The following is a 25,644-nucleotide window of genomic DNA, read 5'->3' on the forward strand; positions in this document are numbered from 1 at the left end:
TGTTTTATTCGTTTGAGATATACTTTTATAATTCTCGACCGACTTAAGAAGTTGTTAATGTAGGAATTAAGCATCTTAAAGCCTTAGAGATCCCAAATATGACGCATTCAACGCTCTAATTGTCCTGAAAAAATATTTGTTAAAGTCGAAAGAACTCTTTGTCGGCTTGATCTCAATAATTTTCAAAGCCATACCAACGTTCCAAAGTCGCAAACTAGGACGCTAGGCATAGTCCAAAAAAAATAATAATACAATTTTTTCCTTTTCCGTCCAATTTATTGCATTTATTGTTTAAAAATGTTACTTCAATGTGATATTTTATTCGCTTGAAACATACTTTTGGAATTCTCCACCTACTTAAAGATTATTATATGTATAAACAAGACCTATGACCAAGACCTTTAACCTAAAAACAACCCACTCTACTCACTTAATATCTATAAAAGGGAAGAAGAAGATAATACTTACATCGGAAATATTTTCAAAGTCAATCTTTACAAGCTCTAAAAACACAACGCTTTCTTGCAAGATCTTTAAAATTCAGCACTCCCTATAGTTGAGCATCACTTTCTTCACTCTAAAGATTAACTCTATTACTAATTGGTAAGACCAAATTTTCCTTTCAAGTAAATAAACTCCTCTCTATAACAGTTGCCTTGAACACAAACCTAAAACTGTTTTTAATATTTTCTTTACCTAATTCTTCGATCTCCGCTTTAAAGTTGAAGCTTAGGAAATAGTGGAAGTAAAACAGTATGGCATCTTGAAAAATTGTACCAATCTTTAAAATAAAATGGAACTTTACCACATTATCTTTTCCAAGATCTTACACCTAGAATCTTCTAATGTAGTCAGACGGATTGATAGATATACTAGTACCTGAAGTATCTCTATATTACAGTACGAAATCCAGGACTCTGAATTGAGCTTAAGGCACCTAGAAATATTATACTATTTATGCTGACGAACTATGGTATTCGGCGGAATAGATAGACAGTAAAATTGAGGTTTTGCACTGCGACCTACGATCCATTGTACCATCGCCCACATCACAATTGTCACCACGGTTCAGCATCCTGAACAATTCTAGTAGCTTGCTGGGTGCGACTGAAGTGATGTGGTCCCTGTCCATGTAGGTGCAAATTGCTGGGCAATCCAGAATCAGGTGATCAAGGGTTTCCTGTTCCATGTAGCAGTACCGGCAGTTTACTCAAGTGACTACGCCCATGTTGGACAAGTGCTTCATGAGCATGCAGTGCCCTGTACAGAGCCCGAAAAGGAGGCGTAATTTGTATCGGGGAAGATTGATCATTTCCTTAAACCTTGCATGGTTGTGCCCTCCCAGAAGCAGCTTGGGTTGCGCATTCCTGTTGCCTGCTGCCAATGGTGTTCTTCTGCGGTTTGTACCCCATCAATTTTATATTGCGAAATCTTCATATGCTAATCTAGAGTTTTTGAGCTCAATATTATTGAAAAGTAATCGAATTCGACAAACTCTTAGTGTTTTAAACATCAATAAAGATCTTCAGTTATCTAAGGTTGAGTGTTGTGGTTAATATTAAGGCGTCAGGAAACATGAATGATTTTTAGTAATTTAGAGGAATGCTGCCGAGTAAACAGTCCATGCTGGATAAAAGTCCGCGTTCGTTTCGGTTGCGTAAAGCCAACTGTTGCAGGAAGGAATCTAACCTATCAAATGGCGTTTGAATCTCTTAAAAATACTGGCTATCTTCTTACAACTTCGGTTGCATTCCACAGACACGGTCTTAGGAGGTCCGGCTTATATAAAATGAAGCTTAACGGGAATTTTCTTATAAACCTTAATCGTTAGGGGTATATCAGCAGCTCGTTGAAGGTTAGTAATCCATCCATAATCTATAATCTTTTACCTAGAATGAGGCCTCCGACCCACTAGCTAAAACCTGCAGCTCAGGATGTTGTAAAACCTTATTATAACTTCGGTTGCATTCCACAGACACGGTCTTAAGAGGTCCGGCTCATATAGAATGAAGCTTAACCACAATTTTCTTATAAATCTCAATCTTTACAGGTAGACCAGCAGCTACACGTTTACCTGTAAAGAGTCCATTGACACCCAGCTAAGAACAGCAGCTCCTTTGAATCAATATAAAAAATATTTATTGATAAAACCAGCATACTAAAGCAGCAGCAGAAATTTCTCTGCTTCTTGCATTTCATTTTTTCACTCATTTTCTTCAGTAAAACCTTAACTCTATCATCTTTTATCAATAACTCGACCCTTCTTATTGGCTTTGTCTACCTTTTACCGCTTGTTTGTGTCCTTTTCATAAACTTTGAAAACATGTCTATTCTCTAATTCAGTTTCTGGGTTTTCTATTGAATTATAAATATCAATTTTATGTGTTATTTCCTTAACTCTACCAATTTGTCCGTCAGCCCCTCGCCATGTCAAGCCAAATTTCCACTTCACTTGCCATTCAGTATAACTTATAGCCACTTCCACATTGTGCACATCTTCATTAGTGCTATCAACAAAGATCACTTATCATTATGAATGGCCGAAGGAATGCGAATACGTAATGCACAAACAATTGCACGCGCAAATATTTGTTGAATACAACGTGAAGCCAACTTGTCAGAAGTCGTCAGTGTCATTTCGCCTATCATTTCGCAAATAATTGTCTAAATTCCGCTGTGTCTGCCGAGGCTTTCATCCTGTGAAAACTTCAAAATTCACACACCGTTGCGTCGAGCTCATCTCATTCATACTCACCACACGCCCCGCACATTCGCTCACTGCAGTCACTCACTATGTAAATCACTCAAGCGTAGAGCTCTTAACTTTTGTTTGCTCGACAGCATACCGTTAGCCGTCGTCATACAATGTGCGTGCGTAAACTCTCATTGAATTTGTGTCGTCAAGCGAAACTTTCCACAACTCTTGCGCTTCACTCTTTACTCTCCGCTTTAAGGCATCATCGTCAGACGGCCGTTTGCAATCTTCCGTTACAAGTTTGGTATGAATTTTCGCTATTTGATTTCATGCGCTATACTCTACCAACAACAAGAACATAAAATACACCTGTTTCCAGTATTTCCGCGATATCTTTGACTGCTTGACCAGCCAAAACAGTCCTCCACGGCGTACCTGCCTTTAAAGTCTTCCATGCTGCCCTGCACCCCTTACAGTTTCGACCTCTCGCCTACCTGCATGTTCAGCCGGAAGTGCGTGCTTTGTCCTTCAAGCACTCTCTCCACTTTATTCACTTTCACTTCAAGCGCTGCTGCTGTACGTCTGCCGAGTCGCGTTTGGCGTGTTCGCTTGTCTTCTGAATAATAAAAGTGTACACAAGTCGCGCTGTGTTTCCTCCTTGGCTGTCTGCAGTAGCGGCGACAGCTTTCCGAAATTCGTGACTTTGTCGCAAACATGCTGCTTTATGCTATGCTCCTCCGCCCTCAAGAGACTAAAGGTGGTCCACTGCAAACTGCTATGAAATATTCAAATGAAGCATGTGCATACACCCACAGACATTCCAAAAAACAAAAAACACGCCGATATAAATAGTTGTTGTACTTCAGGCATTTACTCATAAAAATATTCATTACATTTTGCTGTTTGTTGTTTATGCGCGTTTGACAACTTCTAGGCGCCAGTGTCGCATGTGAAAACTTTGCTGTTTCCTGCTCAGTTTCATTCAACTTTTATTTTCATTATTTATGCATCCATAAAGCGTATATTTATGGTATGCAAATCGATCACAAAGCTCTCAGAAATATGAAAATGTCAAAATATTAGTTTAGCGGCACGACTTTCAAAGGAAAATATTTCAAAAGAGTCAGCTGTAAGACTTATTTCCCTAAGTACTTTTCCAAGTGTTTCTTTCTCGAGATACTAACCCCAAAATCTGTTTTTGTTGAAAATTTAAGCAACTTTGTCACTGTATCTTCAAAAATTGAGCTATTGAACTTGTGGAACACCAGGTTATTGTGGACAATAACCGTTATATAAATAAGACAAATTCTTTATATTTAGACCACTGACCCTAACATTGGTTTTTGCTCAAAATTTAAGCAACTTTCCGACTTTATCTTCAAAAATTGAGCTACTGAACTTGTGGAACACCTAGTTAATGTGGGCAATAATCAATATCTAGTTACTCCATACATTGATATTTAGACTACTAGTCCTAAAATCTGTTTTTCCTCAAAATTGAAGCAACTTTCTGACTGTATCTTCAAAAATTAAGCTTTTGAACTTGTGGAACACCTTGTTATTGTGGGCAATAATTAATATATAGACAGGGCAAATAATCCATATATTGATATTTAGACTACTAATCCTGAAGTATGTTTTTGCTTAACATTTAAGCACATTTTTAACTTTATCTTCAAAAATTATGATTTTGAACTTGTGGAACACCTGGTTATTGTGGCTAATAATCGATATATAAATAAGAAATGTTCTAAATACATTGATATTTAGGCTGCTAAAATCTGTTTTTGCTCAAAATATAAGCAACTTTATGTCTGCATCTTCAATAATTAAGCTTTTGAACTTGTGGAACACCTGGTTATTATGGTTATTAATCGATATATGGATACGAAAAATTCTGAATTTTACTAACTATGATGACTTTTATTTCGAGTATATCTTCTGAAAATTGCGACTTAGTTATCTTACGGCGAGATTTTACTAAATATATATTCCCTTTATTTTTTCTACAAGATGACGTTTGACGGACATTTGAGCTTGTGGCCACCAAAAGAGAACTTATACTTCCGAAGTTAAGATTCTTTAATCTTAAATAATGCATTTCCTCCACTCGATACCAAAAAGCGCTTCTTTAGACAGCCACAAATAAATCTCTTCACGCACTTCACCAATACTAGTGCTTCATTTATGAGCACATTGACCTTCAACAACGCATCAGTCATTCATTCAGTGCGAGTTTACCAAATAATTTTGTACATAAATAAGTCAATATGCCAAAAAGCGCTGTCGGTTTATTAGTTTTTCTTGTTGGTTCGTGCATTGAAAGTAATCCTCAAAATCAATATTTAAATACCTATTAATACATATGAAAATGTTTTTGGAAACACATCAAATTTTATAGCTCGTGCGGCAAAAAAAAGCATAAACGAGTTTTTGCATAAATAAACAAATCAAAAATGCGCTAGTGGTTTATGAAACCACTCAAAAAGAGCGCTTGGCTTGTGGAGAAAAGGGGGAAATATGTATTTATTTTATGTATTATATACTATTATTTTATTATATACTCGTATGCATGATAATACCTGTATAGTAGTTGTTTATACGACCGAACGTTGGGTTATGTTAATAATGACATAATCGCAATTAGTGGTAGGGTTTAAGTTACAGTGATTCCTGCACAGAATATCTCTGTTTCTTTCACTCTTCAAAATATATTTTTTTTAATTGGATACCCGAACAGAAAAGCAAATAATACTACCTCACAACTCTCAAAACAATACCTATAAAGTAGGATCTTAAAAAGCAATACTAATGGAGTAAGATCTTAAAAGTAATCAAGGCTCTCACGAATGCTTCCCGAAACTACCATTGTCAGTTTTAACCAAATTAATAAAAATTATCTACATTTTCGTTAGTCTCAAAAAAACTTTAATATTTTATTATCAAAAAACAGACAGAATAATATGATGTTGAAACAAGCTCCAGCTTGAATTCAAATGCTTACATGGTAGGATATTTCGAGCGCTATCTTGGTTATCGAAGTGTCTAGGGCCTAGTATCTACGTAGTTACAGTAGATTTGTGTGCCTATTCGGATAGGCTTCGCCATTTAACCACCATTTATTGGCCATTATCGTTCTTTCTAATTAAATCAGAGCCAAAGAAAGAAAATGAAGTATTCCAACCTCTCATATGGCTTGAAGGATGGAGTATGCTGCGACTGTAGGTGGCTGGGATTTCCAAATAAAAATAGTAATTGATGAAATTTTCAATAACAGATCACTAAAATGGAAAAGTGACCGTGTTTTAGTAAAAAAGATTGTCGAAATCTAGATTACTGAGTAAATAACACCTTACATAGATGCAAGTATGAAAAATTCACCTTAATCGGATATACTGCGGATTATCAAAATTAAAAAAAAAATAATCATCGATGATATTTTCAAAAAATTATTGATAAAATCAAAAAGTGATTATGTTTTATTTAGAAAAGACTGTTGGTATCTATTGCTGGGTACGTAACACTATGTATGTATGAGTATGATAAATCTAACTTAGCGATCCGAAATAACGCGATCTCTCAGAATCGGCCAAAACGTACTTCTAAAGAGAAGTCTATATAAGATCTCCATAGCAAGCATGGTTGGTTCTACCACAAAGCCTTGAAGGCATATGCATACCAAAATCAATATATTTTCTGAGATAAATATAAACCGTAAAATACTGAAGTGTACTCGTATATGATCTGGTTCATAGTAATAAATAGATTTGACCGCAATCGACCCAGCGGTGTCATTTATTGCTTCTAAAGCTATCAGCTAACATAACAGAGTAGGGGATCAGCACTAGATATCTTGAATAGGCGTTGGTTCAAAATAATAGAAACAATATTTTTCTAACTATGACTCTCCCTTGCCAGCCGTGCAACACTTCCTCGAGTATTCTGGATTTGATAAACCTCGCATGAAATTTATGAGCAATTCAGCGATGTCGTAGAGCTGATAAGCATCTGCATATTTTGGGTTAATAAAGGCGATGCATCTCCAAATAGTACATAAAGAGAAGATCAATAGAAACGCTGTCATTTCTAGTTCTTGAGCGATCTTAGGAATACTTCATCTTTGAAATACCAAAAATATATACAACTTTTCCACAAGTAAAAAATATTATTCTCACATCAAACCATTCTCGTAATTGTAAACACTTCTTACTTAATTTTTCTCCATCTTTTTACACACACTAAAGACCTGCACGGCCACTTGTCGATCGCTTCGAATGCCAGGCCGTATGCAGGTCAATTTAAAAGCTTTTTGCATAAATATGCAGCACACACGACTCACAAACACGAATGTGCATATTAGTCGCTGAATATAAGGTATTTGTTGATTTGAATTTGTCTTTTTTTATCTTTTTTCTAAACAAGCCGCTTGCTTGCGTCTCGCATTCATCTGTCTATCGGCCTTTGTGTGCAAGTCAATTAACTTGTCGGGAAGCTGGCCGATTGGGCATAGCAGTGCCATGCACACGAACGTGCGCCAATGCCATTTTATGGCACGACAATAGTGATTTCCGAAAAAATTTTGCTTGAAATTTGTGCATTTCCAAAGAATTTTAATTTTCGAAATTTTTTCTCTTGATATTTGAGCTCTTTGCCGCTCGATGTGATTGCAAATGCAGTTGAGCTATTGAAAACTGCAGCATAAGCATTGAAGTGCTTTGAAGAAATATGCTGATGACAGAGAATTCGAAAATTACAACAACAAAGTTTATGAAAAATTTTCAATAGACTTAAGTGGCTGCACTTAACTTATGGCACTGAAAACAAGAAGCAAGAAATTGTAAAAAAATCACTTGTGTACTCGTATATGAAATTTTATCAATTAATTGTTAGCTTATCATACAAGAATTTTGATATCGTTCGTTAAGTAGAGTTGATCTGTTTACGAAATAGTTTTTCAAAAGATTTCCCCATGCCACTTTGCTCCAAATTCCGCAGCCTTTTAAGAAGATCTGCTTGAAAATATCAACTAAATCACAAAAATAAGAGAGAATAGCATAAGACTCCTACTCGGGTCCACTAAGAATCTTTCGGCTAACAAGTTAGTACTTTAAGGTTATGACAAAGCCAAGCGCCTTAAATATTGGTAGTCGAAAAAGTCTTTTCGTATATTGTCAATAAATGTCGTTGCAGTCGTATATCTCCAGTGCTACCAATCACATTGTGCCATACCATATAGTGTTGGAAAGGTGATATTTTAAGCTTGATTTAACCAAAAAAAAAATTAATTTATATTTCGAAATTCCGATTTACACTGATGAAAGTTTTACACTGATGGAATAATGTCTCTAGCGGAAAAATGGCAAAAAGTAGTCGACCAAAATGGTACATATTTGTTTCTTTATTTATTAGTAATTAAAAGAAAAAATTAAAAAAATAAAGAATCTATTTTTTGGGGAGCTATCCGTACGACCTAAAATGCTATATGAGGCAGAAACCCGCTGAATAAGAAAACAGCGAATTATTGGATCAAATCTTTGAACATTTGAGTGGAGGTTTTCAAATGGATTTCTAAAGCTCTGCGTCTTATAAATACCGGGTAACGAACAATTAGATTAAATGACATCTACATCAAATATTCAAAGAAGAGATCGTAAAAAATTAAAATTTAATCTCAACCCAAATAGACCAACAAAAGTCTGTATCTTGAAGTGGTCATTAAACCCGTGTCTTATATGGCATCAGTCGATCGACTAAATTCCATTTCCCTATGTATTATTTAACTCAGAATCAAAAATGGAGATAGCTGCAGATCCAAGATTTAGCACGCCAAAATTTCAACCATACTTTTCTAAAAAAAATTATGTTTACGATTATATGTCAAAAACCGGAATTACTATAAATTTTATGATTTATTTCATTATATAATTAACTTGACCAAAGTCATCAATTTGCCAAATTCTTGGATCCAAGTAGGTCGTCTGCGCTTATTTCATTTATATTTTTCTTACTTTCTTCAAAATATTATTTTACCTTTCTCTTAACTCATTATTTTTAAAGTTTTCCATCTCCGAAATATTTTTATTATTCTACACTTCATTCATTTTTAATCGACCCACATATTTCCAAGCACTTTTCATATTTTTATGCTTCATTCCTTTCTGCTCCCTTTGTACTACACGTTCTTCTGCATTACTGGACCACAGCAACCTTCTGTTTGTGTGCAGTTTAATGACAGCACCGAATTTTTCTACCCTTCCTTATAGCCCATTTAGTCGGCTATATTTCTCCTGTGACCCGTTATTCATCATTTCGTTGCGCCGTTTTGCTGCATTCACAGCTTCCCTTCATTCGCCAGCCATGCGTACCTTATTTTCAGCTACTCCAGCTCCTTCGTCTCATTCTCACTCCACCTTACCGCTTGCTACTATTCTTATACTCCTTTTTTTTGTTTTTTCTCGTTGAAAAATGTGCTGTAATTTAGCATTCTACAAAACTGCACCCGCGCTACGTGCTTACAAATAGCGGCGAGGGAGCAAAAGGTGAGCTCTCTAGAAGAATGCACGGAAACTCATTGGCCTTTCATCTCGATTTTTTCGTCAGCTGTTTGTTTAGTGGCACGTCGTCATCCCAGCGCAACCACTAATTCTCAATTTCACCTTCATTTCTTGCTCTAAGCCTTATACGAATTTTTCCAACATGCAAATTTCGGTTTCTTTTTCTTTTCTTCTTCCTTTTTGTAGTGGTTGCGTCTGTTTGTCGCAGCTTTGGCAGGTGCCCTGATTGCATATTTGTTTGCTGGCCTGTTGCTCCTTTTAAGCCTCATGTTGCGCATAAATTTTTTCCCTACAACAACCTTAGCCCAGAGTCCTGCCGCAGCGTAGTAAATTGCAAACAGATTTGCATCATTCGTGAGCAAATAGGGAAGTCATTTGTACGCAGAAAAGTGAGTTAAAGGTTAATTGAAACGGGTTTGAAAGGGGATTTAGTACCGAGTTCGAGCCATCAGTCTAATATTATGGACGCTTTTGACCTTAAGATGTTGTGTTTACGAATATCAAAATTATATAATACTCCGCTTACCTGTCGCTGGAAGTTGCTGCGAGTTGCCGTTCTAGTGTTCTGAACTGACAGTTTGAGATGATTCTGTAAATAAAAACAAAGAAAAGACTTGTAAATATTTTATTGTATGGACTTTTATAATATCTTTATATTATTGATAGTCTTTTATTGAGAGATTTTTAGAAATCTTATGTGGTTAAAACCTTACAGCTTTAATAACGAAGTCAGTTTAAACAAGGTATATTAACGGTACTGTCATAAAATGTTCTCTTTTGGATCAGATCGGAAAGAAGAAAAAAGAGTAAGGAGAATGTTAGTCTTACAAGATTTGTGAATCTCGATGTTTAGTGCAATCTGGGGACCCTTTTATAAGACATATATGTCATAAGCTTAGATCAGGCCGCCATTTGGACCTCGGACTAAAGGGTTCTAAAAGTAACACATCTTTTATAAAAAATATGTGAGGTACAAATGTATACCAGCAGCTCACTTGAATAATAGGATTTTGTTCCAATCTACTGTTAGTATTCCCTAACCGAATCCCACTTAAGCGTGTCTGTCGATAACCGTATATGTCTGACCTATTCAAGAGTCTCGATTTCAAGAAAACATCATCCCCCAGACGGAACGGATCTATCGACAACCGTGTATGCCCAAGCTGTTAGAGAGTGTCGGTTTCAAGAAGGCGTCGGCCCTACGGATGGAAGCACACAGACACAAGGTTTTTTTTGTTTTTTTTTTTTAGATACCTCCGAGGGAAGCAACATGCCGATCGCTCTCGTAAAAGCGTACAAATGTGAAGGCCAGCCGCCGCTGGAATCTTCTCACTAAGTAAAAACAGGCATTTGTTGTTAGATTTCTTCAATTGTTGTTTATTATTTCATTGTTCGTGGAAGACAGTTAGATAGAGCTATTTCCACAGTAACATCCGGACCTGGATCTCGATATTCTAAATATGCAAAATTCACTTCCATAAATCGTGTCTTCCCGTTTGCTTTTTAGTGAATAATCGGATTACTTAGGTACCGTTAATTTGACCCCAACTATCTCAGACTTCTTTTCTTCAATCGACCTGAAGATCCTAACCCGGTTGTTGCCGTTTTCCCAGTTGCTTTCGCTTGTATGAAGGCTACTTCTAAGAAGAAAGAAGATATTCAAAATTGTGTCAGCCTACAACGTTCTTTTTGGAGTGAAATCTATGTTTCCGGTACAAATTTTATTTGAAACTCAATTGATATTTTGGTGACTTCGTTGTAACTTTATGCGATCTTTTAATAAAAGATCTTAAATTTCCGTTGAAGTTCAGGATCGAAAATTTTTAGAATTTGTTTGCTTACTTCAGAATTGTTTTTGGTTGAAGTCTATTGTGATATCCAAGAATATCCTGAAGGAGCTGTGCGTTGTTTTTACTGTGTCCACGTGTCTAATGGATTAAGTTCTGAGAAATGTCCACCCTGCTTTACTGCCATACTTTGACAGCTGCACTAATAGTTATATAAAAAGCTCGCATGACACTGACCACTACTTTCTTTAATCCCCGACAAGCTGTCATTACGAAGTTTGTCTTCATTTCCGTTCGGTTTAAAGATATTATTTTAAGTTTCTTTCCCCGTCTAAATGTCAGCTTCACGTTCGTGCCACGTACTTCACGCGCATAACGAATTTATTTTCATTAGCGCATTACCTCATTTTCGTGACGTTCGCTTTTTGGGTATGCCGCCACTCACTAGACTTATGTAATGGACTCCAGTGCCCGCAAAAACGCCGTTATTGCTCATTTTCAACTGTCACAGCCATTTGGAATGCCTTTTTGTTTCCCTTTCGCTGCACATTATTGTCACATTAAATGGCAATGGCACGACTAGGCGAGTTATCTCTTAGCTCGTTGAGTCGCGCACAAATCGAGTTAAGACGTTGCTGAGCGCCGAGCTGTTGCTGCGCCTCGGCCAGAAACAACAAAAAAACGCGCACAAACCTGTTGGACGGATGTGTAACGCGAGTTTATAAATAAATAAATGCGCTAACAAAATGCGACCGACCGCTTGTCTATGCCAGCCGCACAGTTCGGTGGGCTACGTGCCTGTGGAGCGCCGCTGTCTATGTCCCTTTCTATTTGTGAGTTGATTTCCGGTGGAAGTAATCAGGCGATTTATCTCGTAGACAAGTTTTAGTCGAGAGCTCGTGAGCGCGCAAAGTTGGCTATGCAACCGACAACAACAAGCGCTGCAGTGGCATAAGCACACACTCGTGGGCTGCAAGAATGGCCGCGCTGATGATAGCTTGACTACTTGACAGTCTGAGCTGAAGACGCACTTCAGATTATGTGCGATATGATACTCGTAGCAGCCAGTGTTCTCAGTATTTTTTATGGCGTGTATATAAGTATACTATACAAGAAGGGAAGAGAAGGATGGAGGGAATAGAGCATAATTTTTGAAAGATATTGTATCACAAAGTTTATGTGATATACTGTAATTGGAAGGTTTAGAGCTGTTAGATAATAATATAATATTTAAAATTCTGACAATCAGTACTGATTTAAACTGTATAGCGAAGAGGTAAAAGCGAACAAACTGATAGAAAGCAGTTGTGATGAATACTCAAATACAAATTCGATTCTTTTAAAGTTGTTTACTATCGACAGTATATTGATAATTTCTCGTATAACCTCCCTTTTTCTTCATTTATGATTCTAATATTTTTATTTATCAACAATCGTAAAATATCGATAATATTTTATAAACCAACAATCGATAAATGTCTAAAGTTATTTTTTTCCATCATTTATGATTCTAATGTTTTTTTATACAATCAACAATCGATAAATATCGATAATGTTGAATATACCAACAATCGATAAATGTCGACAACTATTTTTTTCCTTCATTTATGATTGTAATGTTTTTTATATATATTCAAACATCGATAAATATCGATAATGTTGAATAGACCAACAATCGATAAATGTCGACAGCTATTTTTTCACTTCGTTTATGATTATAATATTTTTTATATATCATTAAAAATCGATATCTAATAATTTTTATAGACCAATAAACGATACATTTCGATAGTTATTGTCTTGAAAATTCAATATTCTTCTTGTGATTGAAATAGTAATTCCTGTTTCTATCCTCACAAGACAAGCCTGAAAAATGTTTATGCGCGGCGAGCTGCCTTTCTGCAATCAGAATTCAAATAAAATTTATTCGTAATTCTCAATTTTAGTTTTCTATACGAATATGCAATCATTTATCATCAGACCAGGGTATTTTTTATCAACAAAATGAAAAATATTTTTATATATCAACAATTGGAGCACGTCACAACAGTTATTTCGTTATAAATGAATTGTTTGAATTCATTCCTCTTCAAGTATCGATATTTTTTCATGATGAAAAACTATTTTTTTTTATTTGTAAGGCTGCCCTCATTTGTATTCTAACTTGGAAAATTTTGTTTTTATATAAAAAATCGATATTTTTGGATTTATAAGTTTACTGGCATTAGTATTCTAATATCAAAACATTTTTCTAAATAAAAATGATTCTAAGCTGAGTTTATTTATCGATTAATGAGCTTCATTAATCAATACAAGTTTTATTTTCTTCATTGAAATGATCTATTAAATGATGCTTTTCCCCAAAATTTTTACTAATCGCTAACTATTTATAGAAAAATATGTCGAACAAAATTTTTACGCTAACTTTATTTATTATGATCGTTAAATTTCGACATTTATTGGCAAACGATTAATTTATAATCGACTAAAATATGAATTAATACGAAGTACCAAGTTGTTATAAAAATATTAATTTCAAATTGTTAATCGATAAATATCGATAATTTTTCCTAAAAGATTAATTTATAATCGTCTAAAGTATCAGTTATTATTAACATATTTATTTAAATTTTTTTTTTTTTATGCTAATTTTTTTATTCATAATCGATAAACTTAGATAATTTTTTCCAAAAGATTAATTTGTAATCGACTAAAATATCAATTATTACGATAACAAATATCTAATTGTTATTAAAATATGGATTTCGAAAATTTCCTTTTGTTTGCTAACTTTATTACTGATAATCGATAAATTTGTACATTTTCTTTAAACTATTAATTTATAATTGAATAAAGTATCAATTAATATAATAACAAACTTCTAATTACTATTAAAATATTAATTTCAAAAACTTCTTTTTTATGCTAACTTTATTATTGATAATCGATAAATTTCGATATTTTTCCCAAAAAATTAATTTTTAATCGATTAAAGTATCAATTAATAGCAAACATCTAATTATTATTAAAACATGGGTTTCAACAACTTCTTTTTTTATGCTAACTTTAATATTGATAATCGATAAATTTCGATAATTTTTCCAAAAAGATGAATTTTTAATCGACTAAAGTATTAATATGGTACTCATTACTTTGTTATTATTAATTTGAAAAATGTCTTTTTTTTATGCTAACTTTAATAATTTGAATCGATATTTTTCGATAACTTTTCCCAAAGAATTAATTTATAATACTAAAATATCACTTAATATGAAATCAATCAGCTAATTGTTATTAATATATTCATTTGAATGATAACTTTTATAATTATAATCGATAATTTTGTCCAATCGATTAATTTATAATTGTCAAAAGTATCGAGTAATATGAAGCAAATATTATTTATTATTATTTACCTATTTACCAGTTATTATATAAAAAAAATAATTAGGGTCTGCAACTTGTTACTAGGGTACCTCAATTTTTTCTTTTATAAAGCCTTTTTAGCTAAAATGTATGCTTTTTTTTCAAAATTTCATGCAAAATAGTTTCTTCTACCCTCAGCTATTAGTTTGACTGTTTTATATACTTTTTTTACTTTCACCACACTTTCTTATCTCTCGCTTGTCGCTGTGCAGTAAAAAAACATTTTGAGCGTTCGCTCTTTTGTCAGATAAATGCTGTTAATACCAGGATTTTCCACTTCACACGCAACTAACAAGAAATGTACTCCTAGTTTTACGACCAAAGGAGATTAAAGTTAGCGTTGTGCTTTGAGAAACATTGGCTAAGTGGAAAATATGAGAAGAAGAAAATAAAAATTTTTATTTTTTCAGCAAGAGTAAAAGGTGAAGAGAAATTTTTATAAAGATGACGAGAAAAATTTTAAAATTTTGTTTATAAAATTACAAAAAAAATTTTAAATACTATTTGTTCATTAAAATTGCTAAAATTTTCTAATTAAAAAAAATGTACTTTGAAAAGGTTTTTGTTTTTGACGAAATATTTGATTTAAATAATTAAATTTGTTAAAAAAAAATGTTAAATATTATTTGTTTATTTAAATTGCTAAAATTTTCTAATTAAAAAAAATTAAATTTGTTAATTTAAAAAAATTTTAAACTTTTCCTACAAAAAAGTTTTAAATTTAAAAAATTAGTAAAATTTAAAATTGTAAAATTTTTAAATAATAAAATTTTCTCATAATAAAATATTATACTAAAAAAATTAGTTAAACAAAATATAGAGTTCAAAATTAGAATATTTGATAGAACACAAAAAGTAAACTACTTTTTTTTTAATTAAATATACAAAATAAATATTGTCTCACCTTTATTTAGCAGCCTTATTGACCCACTCACCACCTACTCACTCAACACACCACACTACATACAAAACATATGTATATAGTGAATACATATCCACCTAAGCACTCGAGCATTAGCCACGAATCGATTGCGGCCAGTTGGCTGTTCGATTGATCAGCTAAACTACTCGCTCCAACACAGCAAAGTGTGAGCCAAAGAATGGAATTTTCGACAACGGTATTGTAAACAATCCGCTATTTTGAAAAACACATAACAGCAGTGCGCTTATGTACTTGTTGAATATACATACAAGCACATATAGTATATATTGTATACAATAATTTTGGCCAAATGCGACTAATTGCAGGGCATAATGGGTATATAAATCCATTTAATCGCACTTAATAAACAAAGCTGGCTAGAAAGAAAAAATATTGCGTGGCATATGTATGTAGATATGTATTGCACATACATACATATGTATCTTGTATGCAAAAGAACATAAGGAGTATGACGACAAAGGTTATATATACATATATTTATGTATATATAAGCAATAACCAAAAAAATAACATTGTATATATTTTGCTTGTCTGAATTTATTGTTGGACATAAAAGTTAAATACATACATTCGTATAAATTCGCAAGAATTCTTTTAAAGAAACGGCATTTATAAATTTCCTATGTAATTTCTTTAATTTTAATTTAAATTGTTTACAAAGTTTCACACATAATGGGTGATCGATTTCGGACTTCCCTACTTTTTTAAATAAAAAAACACAGAAACTTCAAACTTGATGAGGAATGTTTATTATTATTCGAAAAAACATTTTCTGGCATTTATATTTTGAAGATTATCTCTCTTAAATGTTGGCCGTGGTTACGTCCCAGTTGGTCCAGTCGTTGAGTCCAATTTTCGATGACTCGTTCGAGCATTTTGACTAGCAACTGGTGAATAACACGCATGGCGTTTGGCTGAGGCCTCAATCGCAGCGGGATTGTCTCCAAAGACTTTAGACTTTATATATCCCCACAGGAAAAAGCCTAACGGTGTGTTATCACACGATCTTAGTGGCCAATCGACCGGTCTAAAACGTGAAATTTTCTATTCAACGAAGTGTTCTTTCAATATATTGATGCGATGTGTGGGAAGTGGCGCCGTCCTAAAGAAACCAAAAGTTGCCGAGATCACGAGCTTCAATTTCAGGCATCAAATATTCGGTTACCATAACGCTGTAACGGTGGCCATTGACGGTTACGTTCTCATCGCCATCATTTTTGAAGAAATATGGACCGATGATTCTACCGGCCCACAAACCACACCAAAACGTTGTTATTTCTAGATAAAATGGCAGCTGTTGAATCTTTTCATGTTGCTCTAGGTCCCAAATGTGACAAATTTGCTTGCTAATATACCGTCTGAGGCAGGAATTTGCCTCATCTTCTTCTTTACTGGCGTAGACATCGCTTACGCGGTTACATTTCTCTCGAAATCTCGTAACACCGACTCATCAGCTGTTGTTATCATCCATGCCTCTGCTCTATATAGCAGGACGGGGAAGATGAGTGACTTGTAGAATTTAGTATTGGTTCGTCGAGAGAGGACTTTACTTCTGAAGTAGGATCTGTTGGCAAGAGATATTCTACGTTGTATTTCGAATCTGATGTTGCTGTTGGTGTTAATGCTGGTTCCAAGATAGACGAAATTATCAACGACTTCGAAGTTATGACTGTCAACGCTGACGTGGGACCCAAATCGCGAATGCGAGGACGGTTTGTTTGATGACAGGAAATGTTTTGTTTTGTCCCCGTTCATTACCAGACCCATTTGCTTCGCTTCCTTATCCAGTCTGAAGAAAGCAGAACTAACGGCGCGGGTGTTGAGGCCAACGATATCAATATCATCGGCGTATGTTAGCAACTGCACACGCTTATAAAAGATTGTGCCTTCTCGATTCAGCTCTGCAGCTTGGATTATTCTCTTCAGCGGTAGAATGAAGAAGTCGCATGATAGGCAGTCGCCTTGTCTGAAAACTTTTTTGGTATCTAACGGAGAGGTCCATCACAATCCTGACAGAACTCTTGAGTATTGTTAAACGTCAGTTTATACAGTTTTAATAGTTTTTCGAGGATACCAAATTCACCAATTCCAAATATAGGCAGCTCCTTTTCGTGCTGTAAAAGGTAGCTTTGAAATCGACGAAGAGGCGGTGCGTATCCATTACAATTAATATTCAAATGAAATAAATGTGCGCTCACTAATAAAACTCAGCAATCGTGTAAACACCTGTTAAGTACCGCACAAACAAAACACAACTCAACTTTAAGTTATCGATTATCGATACTTAAGTCAGCTGACAGCACTTGTTATTTTATTAATATTTTCATTATTTATTCAATTTTTGAACACAGTTGATTTTATTTATATTTTATTTATTTTTTACAAATATTTAACGTAATCAATCAATGTCATTTCCTAGCTTTATGGCATAGATTTAGCAGCAGCATTAATTTTCATAGCGCAACAGCAGCGACAGGAGACAGGCCTTAGCGACTAAGCGAAGTTTACAAAATAAACTAGGGCAATAGCGCAGTTTTGGTAACAAAATTAGGCATTAAATAAATATCTCCAAGAAAATTGTTGACAATTTGTATAATTAAATATTTTTCTTTTGCATATAAAAAAGTAAATACGCAGTATTTATACATTTTTAAGCGATGGCGGAAATGTGCTTGCATTTAAAAACAATGCAAATATTTTATTACTGCCTACATATTTGCCGCACATCAAAGTGAAAAACGCCTGCAACGCCGCCAGTCCGTCAGTCCGCCAAAAGTATTTTAATTAAAACTCAAACCATTGCGCGCTCATCAAACTAAGTGTCGTGACAATTGCGCTATTAAAGCGGCTTGTGCGCCGTTTGAAGTGTTGACAAAATTGTCAACACACTCACCCATTTGTCAACTGGCAACAAATGACAAGAAAACGTGTAAAATGAAATAAAAATAACAAGGAAATTGACAATATTCATTCGCATGCTCGTTTAACCAGCTGGCGGCCGGCGCTTGTTGCTTGCCGCTCAAAAGCCATTTAAACAGCCGCGCGCTGCCTATAAACGACTATGGGCATATTTATGTTTGTACACATTTGTTTGCTGTTTTATGCTACATTTCTGGTTTTTTTTTGACTTTTTTTTGGTTTTGTTACTTTTTTTACTTGCATACGGCAATAATATTTTTTTAGTGTTACTGCGCCCTCCCCGCCAATTACATTTTGAGTGAATATTTGCATGTCTAGCGCACATTTGCAGGCATTCAAAATGGAAGTGATATTTTAATTGGTGTGTTTGACTGGTGGCAAGTGTGGGGAGTGTGTGTGGTGAGTGTGGAAATATGTAGCTGAAATCGCGTGAGCCCTAAAAATAAATATCACTCGCAGAATAATGGAAATAATTAGTGTTTATTAGACTTTGAGGCATAACACTACAGCACAATCTGATCATAAATTATTTGAGGTGCGATAAGAAAAAAAATATTAAATTTATATATAAACTTTTTAAGTTTCAAGGAAGTTGTCGTCATGAAAAATATGCTGAAATATAGTATTTTTCAGCATGTCAAAGATATATTTTATGCAAAATGAGTCCCTAGTTTCATAGCCTAAAGTCTTAATATTAAGTTACAGCATTGCAAGGATATATTTTATACAAAAGGAGTCCCTAGTTTCATAGCCTCAAGTCTTAATCGATATTCAACTATTTTTTTATGTAGTATATGTTAATCGATATATTGCTCTATTTTTCGATTTGAAAGTGTTGAGCGTAGTATTTTATACATATGTATGTATATCCAAGAGTCGGTCGTAATATGAGTAGTTATATATTTTCACAGAAAAGCTTGCAACGCTCCGACGTTTCAAGTATTGAGCTAAATATTTAAACTTTTTTCGATAATTTTCTCACATATCTAAGCATCTTAGTTGTGTAATAATATAATACATTTGAGGTGAGAATATATTTTAACCGAAAAGTGTACTAAGCTCAACCTTTCCAAATATTAGTCGATATATTTATCAATTTTTCGATATATATCACATATATCTATGAGCAGCACTAAATAAATTTTAGTTTGCAAAATAATATAGTATAGTATAATATTACAAAAGAGTACTGAGTTTCACCTCTTCAAATCCTCTTAGATGTGTTCAACTAATTATCGATATATGTATGCATATCACACATATCTAAAAACCGGATATTTTCGATATGTAACATACATATCTAAGAGCAAAGCTAAATAAGTTTTAAGCCGAAGTTCAATAAATTTATGTCATAGATATAATTTATCCACAAGTGTACCTAGAATGATAGTTTCAAATATTAATCGATATATTCATATACTTTTCTATATATGACACTTATATCTAAAATCCAGAGTAAATAATTTTTATGTAGCAGTATAGCAAATTTAATTTAAAGATATATTTATTCGAGTCTGAAGCTTGATCCTTTCAAATAATAATCGATATATGCATCTATATTTCGATATATGTATAACTCACATATCCAAAAATCGCACTAAATAAGTTTGAAGCTCGAGTATAATACATTTAGAGCAGGATATATTTTATCTAAAAAGAATACATAGATTCACCATTTCAAATATTAATCGATTTATTGATCCAATTTTCGATAAATTTCTCACATATCCAAAATCTAGAGTTAATAATTTCTAATTTGGTGTATAATACATTTTTTTCACGATATATTTATACAGCAAATGTGCTGAGTTCCACCGTTATAAAAATAATTCGATATATTTATCGACTATTCGATATAATTTTAACATATCGAAAATCAGGATTAAATAGGAGGAGTAAATGAATATGAAAATTAAGTAACCACATCTATATTTTATTCAAAAAATTTACTTAGCTCCGCCGTTCCAAATATTAATCGATTTTTTTCTATTTTTTCGGTATATTACTAACATCTCTAAGAGCTAGAACTGTTCCAAGAGGAAGAAAATGTAATTTTCAAGATTAATATAATTCATAGACTATTGCCAATGCATCTTCTGAAGCTTGTTTACTTCTAAAATAACACTACACGCGTTTGGCAGTTTAGACTGAGCCCAAAAGCAAGCGCCCGTATTCTTTCCTTAAGGAGAACAAAACTTACTATATACTTAACATATATTTTTGAAAAACAAAAACAAACTAACTACGAGAAAACTTGTTCACGTTTGTGTTTCTTGCTAAAAGTTGCTAATCTGCAAGCCAGAGACCCCTTTCCTTTAATGGCTCTCTGCTTCTTATGAAACCTAACTTGGTTACTTGTTGTCATAACAGTAATTATTTCAGTTTTTGGAATCATAAAATGTACCACAAATAATCAAAGCCAAAATGCGGCATTCCATCTTCTATATACTTGTATTATAAATATATTTTCAAGATTTTCGTTTATCAATATTTAATTTAATTAACTTTAACTCTTCAAAGCCAACAACCTTGACACTAACTAACGGATGCGCCTAAAATAACTCATATTTCAACACCCAAACAGGACACTTGCACTTGGACTTGACTGTGACCCACAAACTCGTGCTTCGCCACACTAGAGTCTAACCTGACTTTTCCATAAATTAATTCTAAATTTACTTTGTAGCTGGCTTTCCCTCAAGAGCACATTTTTTTTTACCTTAAATATTTCATTGTCAACCAGAGACACACATATGCCTAGTTACTGCCCTTCTTAAATCTGCTCTCCGCCGCTTTCTCTCTTCAACAAGCTGCCTGTTGACACTTGTCATCAGCTTAGCGTGTGTGTGTGTTTGTGCGGTTAAGTGAACTTAAGTAGAGCAGCTAGTTGAGAAATATGCAAATCAAGTGGAAATGCGGCAAGTCAAAATGTCACCGAGTTGCATTTTAATTACGTTGTGCAGAATGCTAAAGTGATTAAAACGTAATGAAATTTCGACGATATGCAAGACGTTATATAACTGTGTGCAACTTTTCACTTAAAGGAGGTTTTAAACTTGGAAGGTTGTTGGTGGTGCTTTCCTTTTTTAAGAAGCGAGTGATTCGAAAATTCTGAATCAGTTTTTCATTACAAAAGTATGGCCTTTTTCCAATGCAAATGCAGGCTTTAATACTCACATAGATGGAGGTAGTCAGAGGGTTCTACAATGGAGCGCTTTGAAGACTCATTCTGAATGAGGCTCAGATCCCACTCCACACTTGCGTATCTTTATAATAGATTCCTTGAATATTCTTAACTTTTACTAAAATTTATTAGTCCGCTTTTAACTAAGAATAGATCCCTTATTAGTCCGTTTTCAATTAAGAATATCACAAAAACCATAAGGAGACCGAAACATCGATGATTGAGTGAGATACTCTAACCTAAAAATCAATGTCTCCAAACTTTGTATTACAGACTTTAAAAAGCAAACAGAAACAATTCCTTTTAAAAATCTTGGTCCATCATTAGTTAACTTCATAGTTTAGAACATTTGGTATTCCAGAACTGTTCTTGGATATCTAACAAGCCTTCTAAATATTATAATATTAGGAAACTTAGTCAACCGGTAGAGAGAGCAAGAATTATTCTTGGATGTTCCATAACTAGCCTTCGGAGCCCATTTATTATACCATTTGAAAACTTAGGCATTTGTTAGAGACAGCTTGGAACACATATTTGGCATTCCAGAAATGTTCTTAGCATTCTACAAAAGTCTCCTGAGTCTGAGGAGAGAGAGCTTAGAACACATATTTGGTATTCCAGAACTTTATTAGCTACAAAACCTTCTGAGTCTGAGTAGAGGGTGTTTAGAACACATATTTGGCATATCAGAACAGTTATAGCAAGCCGTGCGAGCTCATTTACTATGCCATTCGGAAATTTAAGCACCTGGTAGAGAGAGAATAGAACACAGATTTGGTGTTCCAGAACTGTGCTTAGTTAAGTATCTGTCAAGCCTTTAGTTTACCTTTAGGAAACTTAGTCCCTTGGTCGAGAGTTCCAACACTAGTAAGAGTGTCCGCCGGTACTCAGTCTCACTTCAAATTATTTTTTTCTAAATTCTCTCTCTATCTCTATCTATCTCCCCACGTGTTTATCTCGTCATTTTTTCTATGTTACTGTCCATTGCAAAGGGTAATAATGTTACTAGATACTTTCATGCGCCAATAATAACTTCTGATCAAGCAAAAACTCTAAATTTTCCATGCGACTTTAAGTGATCATTATGTCCAGGTTTTTTCTGATGTACTCTCCGTGAAGATTAGATAATAACGCGAACCTGTCTTTATGCAAGCCTAGACACACAATGATTGACATTGTGGTGCTGGAATCAACTTGACTGGTCTCGAGTGTGGTTCAGAATAAAGCGAAAGACGTTATCAGTAGTTCTCAGAGATTTTGCTCGAGCGTATGGAGAGATTTTACCAGCATTTTTCTAATTCAACATTTCCCCGGACTGAAGCTACTTATTGGACCTAGCTCTCAAGAATTTTTCTCGACCGTATAGAAAGATTTTATCAAACTTTTTCCCAACCCAAGATTTCCGGACTGAAACTTCTGATTGGATCTAGTTCTCAGAGATTTTTCTCGACCGTATTGAGAGATTTTTATCAGCCTTTTTTCCTTCCAACGTTTCCTCGGCCTGAAGCTACTTATTAGGCTTAGCTCGGCTGTCCCTTAGTAACTTAATGAATTCAAATTGCAATATAACGTGCTTGGTGTGAAAACAGAATACCAGCAAAGGCACATTTCGCACCTACAAGTAATTCGCCTCCCCTGCGCCTCGCAACCCATACTCTTTAGCTCAAACTTTTTGTTTCAATTTCATTAACCTTGTTTAATTATTTATTTTGGCGCATGGAGACAATGATAATAATTAAAACTCAACAAAAGCGCAGTAAAAGCAACAAAGCAATAAAAGTCAAAATGTAATGGCGCCAAGTAACTAAACAGGAGTAAAGCAAGTCAACAAACAGAAGGAAGGAAGGAAGTAAGGTAGATAAACCACTTCAAGGCGCGAAGAGAAGAAATGACCAAAAACTGGGTAGGCCAGGGAGGGTGTCAGAGAAAGTAGTAAAAAGACAGCCGCAGAGCAAACAATAAACCTAATGACTCAGCTATCAATAGCAGTAACAAGAAGAACAAGCATTATATATATATTTATATAATAAAGTATGTGGGAATGTGTTACTTTTGCTGCGGCACCCAAATACACGACGATTTGCTGCGTCGTCGAAAAATTTATGACATTTCACAACTCTCCAGCGTCCGCGCAATGAGTGCTTTATCGGTTTTTGTTGCTATAACGGCATTAAATATTGTTAATTGGCGACAATGCGTCGGTATTTATGTGCCTTTTCGATATTTCAAGTTATTAGCTGAATTTTATTGGTCCACCTTGGTCCATGCAAGCGAGTGGGTGCTGTCTGCGCAAAGGTTTATGCTCATAAATTCATTATTTACTACTTTCATCTTAGGGCACATGAATTTTAATGACGGTCCAAAGTAGGTTGCTCCTTACTGTTGCGTGCCGGTGACTGGTCAAGTCAATGCGCAACTTTTTATGACTTTAGTTTATTATTATTTTCGGTTTTGTTTATCATTAATACTTCCCAATGATAAACAAAACCGAAAATAATAATAAACTAAAGTCATAAAAAGCTACTCGCGGCTCGCTAAAAAGTTATATGTCGCATCTGAAATTAGTTTAACCTGCTGTTAGCGTGCATTTCTATTTCAAGGACATTTTACACCCACCGCATGTCCTTGCTTACTTACACTTCGCTACCATCTCTCTCATACGCCTACGCCGTCCTCTCCTGCCGCTCACCTGTTTTCTTCAATATTTCATTTTCCACTTTTTTTCTCCTGCCACTTGCGTCCTTACTGCCGACCTTGCCACTTGCTTATCCTTATCCTTGCTGCCTGCTGCCTGCTGCCAGCCACGTTATCCTTGCGCTTGTCATGTCATCTGTTTATTTTTGGCAAATCGCAAGCATTTGAATTATTTATTAACTCCTGTAAACTTTGTTGGCGGTTAAAAGTTGCTTGCTACATTTTTGAAAAGTTTCCTTGCCGTGGCAATCGTTTTTTTTGGTGGTTGGGGAAATTATTATACAACAGCTGATGGATTTTTTACCAATATGTTAGGAATATGCGTACATATGTACATTATAACAGTATTTTATTATTTATTTGTGTAGTTGAGTTGGCAACTCTGAGAATCCTTGGGAATAACGAAACTTCAAGGCTTCAAAGCAGTCATGCATTTAGCTAATTACACAACGAACTCAGAGAGTTGAGAGATCTTTTAGTGGTGCTCTCATATACATACATACATATGTCGGTATAGCCTATTATTAACCAATCTTTAATTAAGTTAAGGAATATACAATAGTATAAACGTTGTGGTATGTTGTTTTGAACTTGTACCTGGCAGCTCAACGAGCTTCTAAACAAATGTGTCAAGTTTCAAATAAAGGACTATGATAGACTTAAGACTCTAAGGAACTCTTTTGCAGGTCAGTCCATTACGTGTACCTAAAACAGAAGAGACAGAAATGTGGGCGAGCTTCAAAAATGTTAAAAATATGGCCTGGGATTCATAAAGCAATGATGGGTAGAGGGATATCGATCAATAAAAAGGTCATACCGACACAAGTTAATGTAATTTGGCCTTGAAGAGGAAAGTTATGGAGCTTATGTATAGCACAATTGATGTTATGTATTCACTATTTAGCCTCCTTTCATTATATCTAGGCTGTGAACAATAAATCAGGGATGTTGACAGAGATATCGGTCAATAAAAGCTCATTCAGTCACATGCTAATGTAGTTTGGCCTTGAAGAGGATAGTTACGGAACTTAGAGTAAAGTTCAACCTAACAGGACGCACTAACTGGTCTTTTTATATTATAACTGACAATACCAGCGGCAAATTATGATCCGCAATAAACATACAACGTCTGTTTGAGCTGCTTTTCGGATGCAACATTCGATCCTTCTTTAAAACAACCGGTTATGGCCCATAAAATGCATTGCAAAAGTGTAGATACTCAAGTTCTTCGCTAGGCCGAAAACAGTTCAGGCTCTTCGTACTTATAATGAATATAAAAATTGAGTGAAGAGGTCAAAATGATCACAAACTCTTTCTGAGTTCATATGAAATATCCGACCGACTGCAGATCTAGTATTCAATTCCTTGCGAAATAACTGAGAAAATATGGGTGTAGCAAGAAAAAAAGCATATATTTCTCCCACTTAGAATTTAGGTCACAG

At 34.5% G+C, this 25,644-nt stretch overlaps 1 protein-coding gene across 9 annotated transcripts in view; it reads right to left on the bottom strand.

The window, feature by feature from the left end:
* Nucleotides 1-25,644, bottom strand: part of LOC120773499 — a 251,749-nt gene that overhangs the window by 203,062 nt on the left and 23,043 nt on the right. For all 9 annotated transcript variants that reach the window (XM_040102449.1, XM_040102446.1, XM_040102448.1 and 6 more), the window contains exon 2: nt 9,776-9,838. The gene's annotated coding sequence lies outside the window, so the exon portion shown is untranslated. The remainder of the gene's footprint in view (nt 1-9,775; nt 9,839-25,644) is intronic.

Source organism: Bactrocera tryoni, chromosome 4 (genome assembly GCF_016617805.1).
Source record: "Bactrocera tryoni isolate S06 chromosome 4, CSIRO_BtryS06_freeze2, whole genome shotgun sequence".
NCBI lineage: Eukaryota > Metazoa > Arthropoda > Insecta > Diptera > Tephritidae > Bactrocera > Bactrocera tryoni.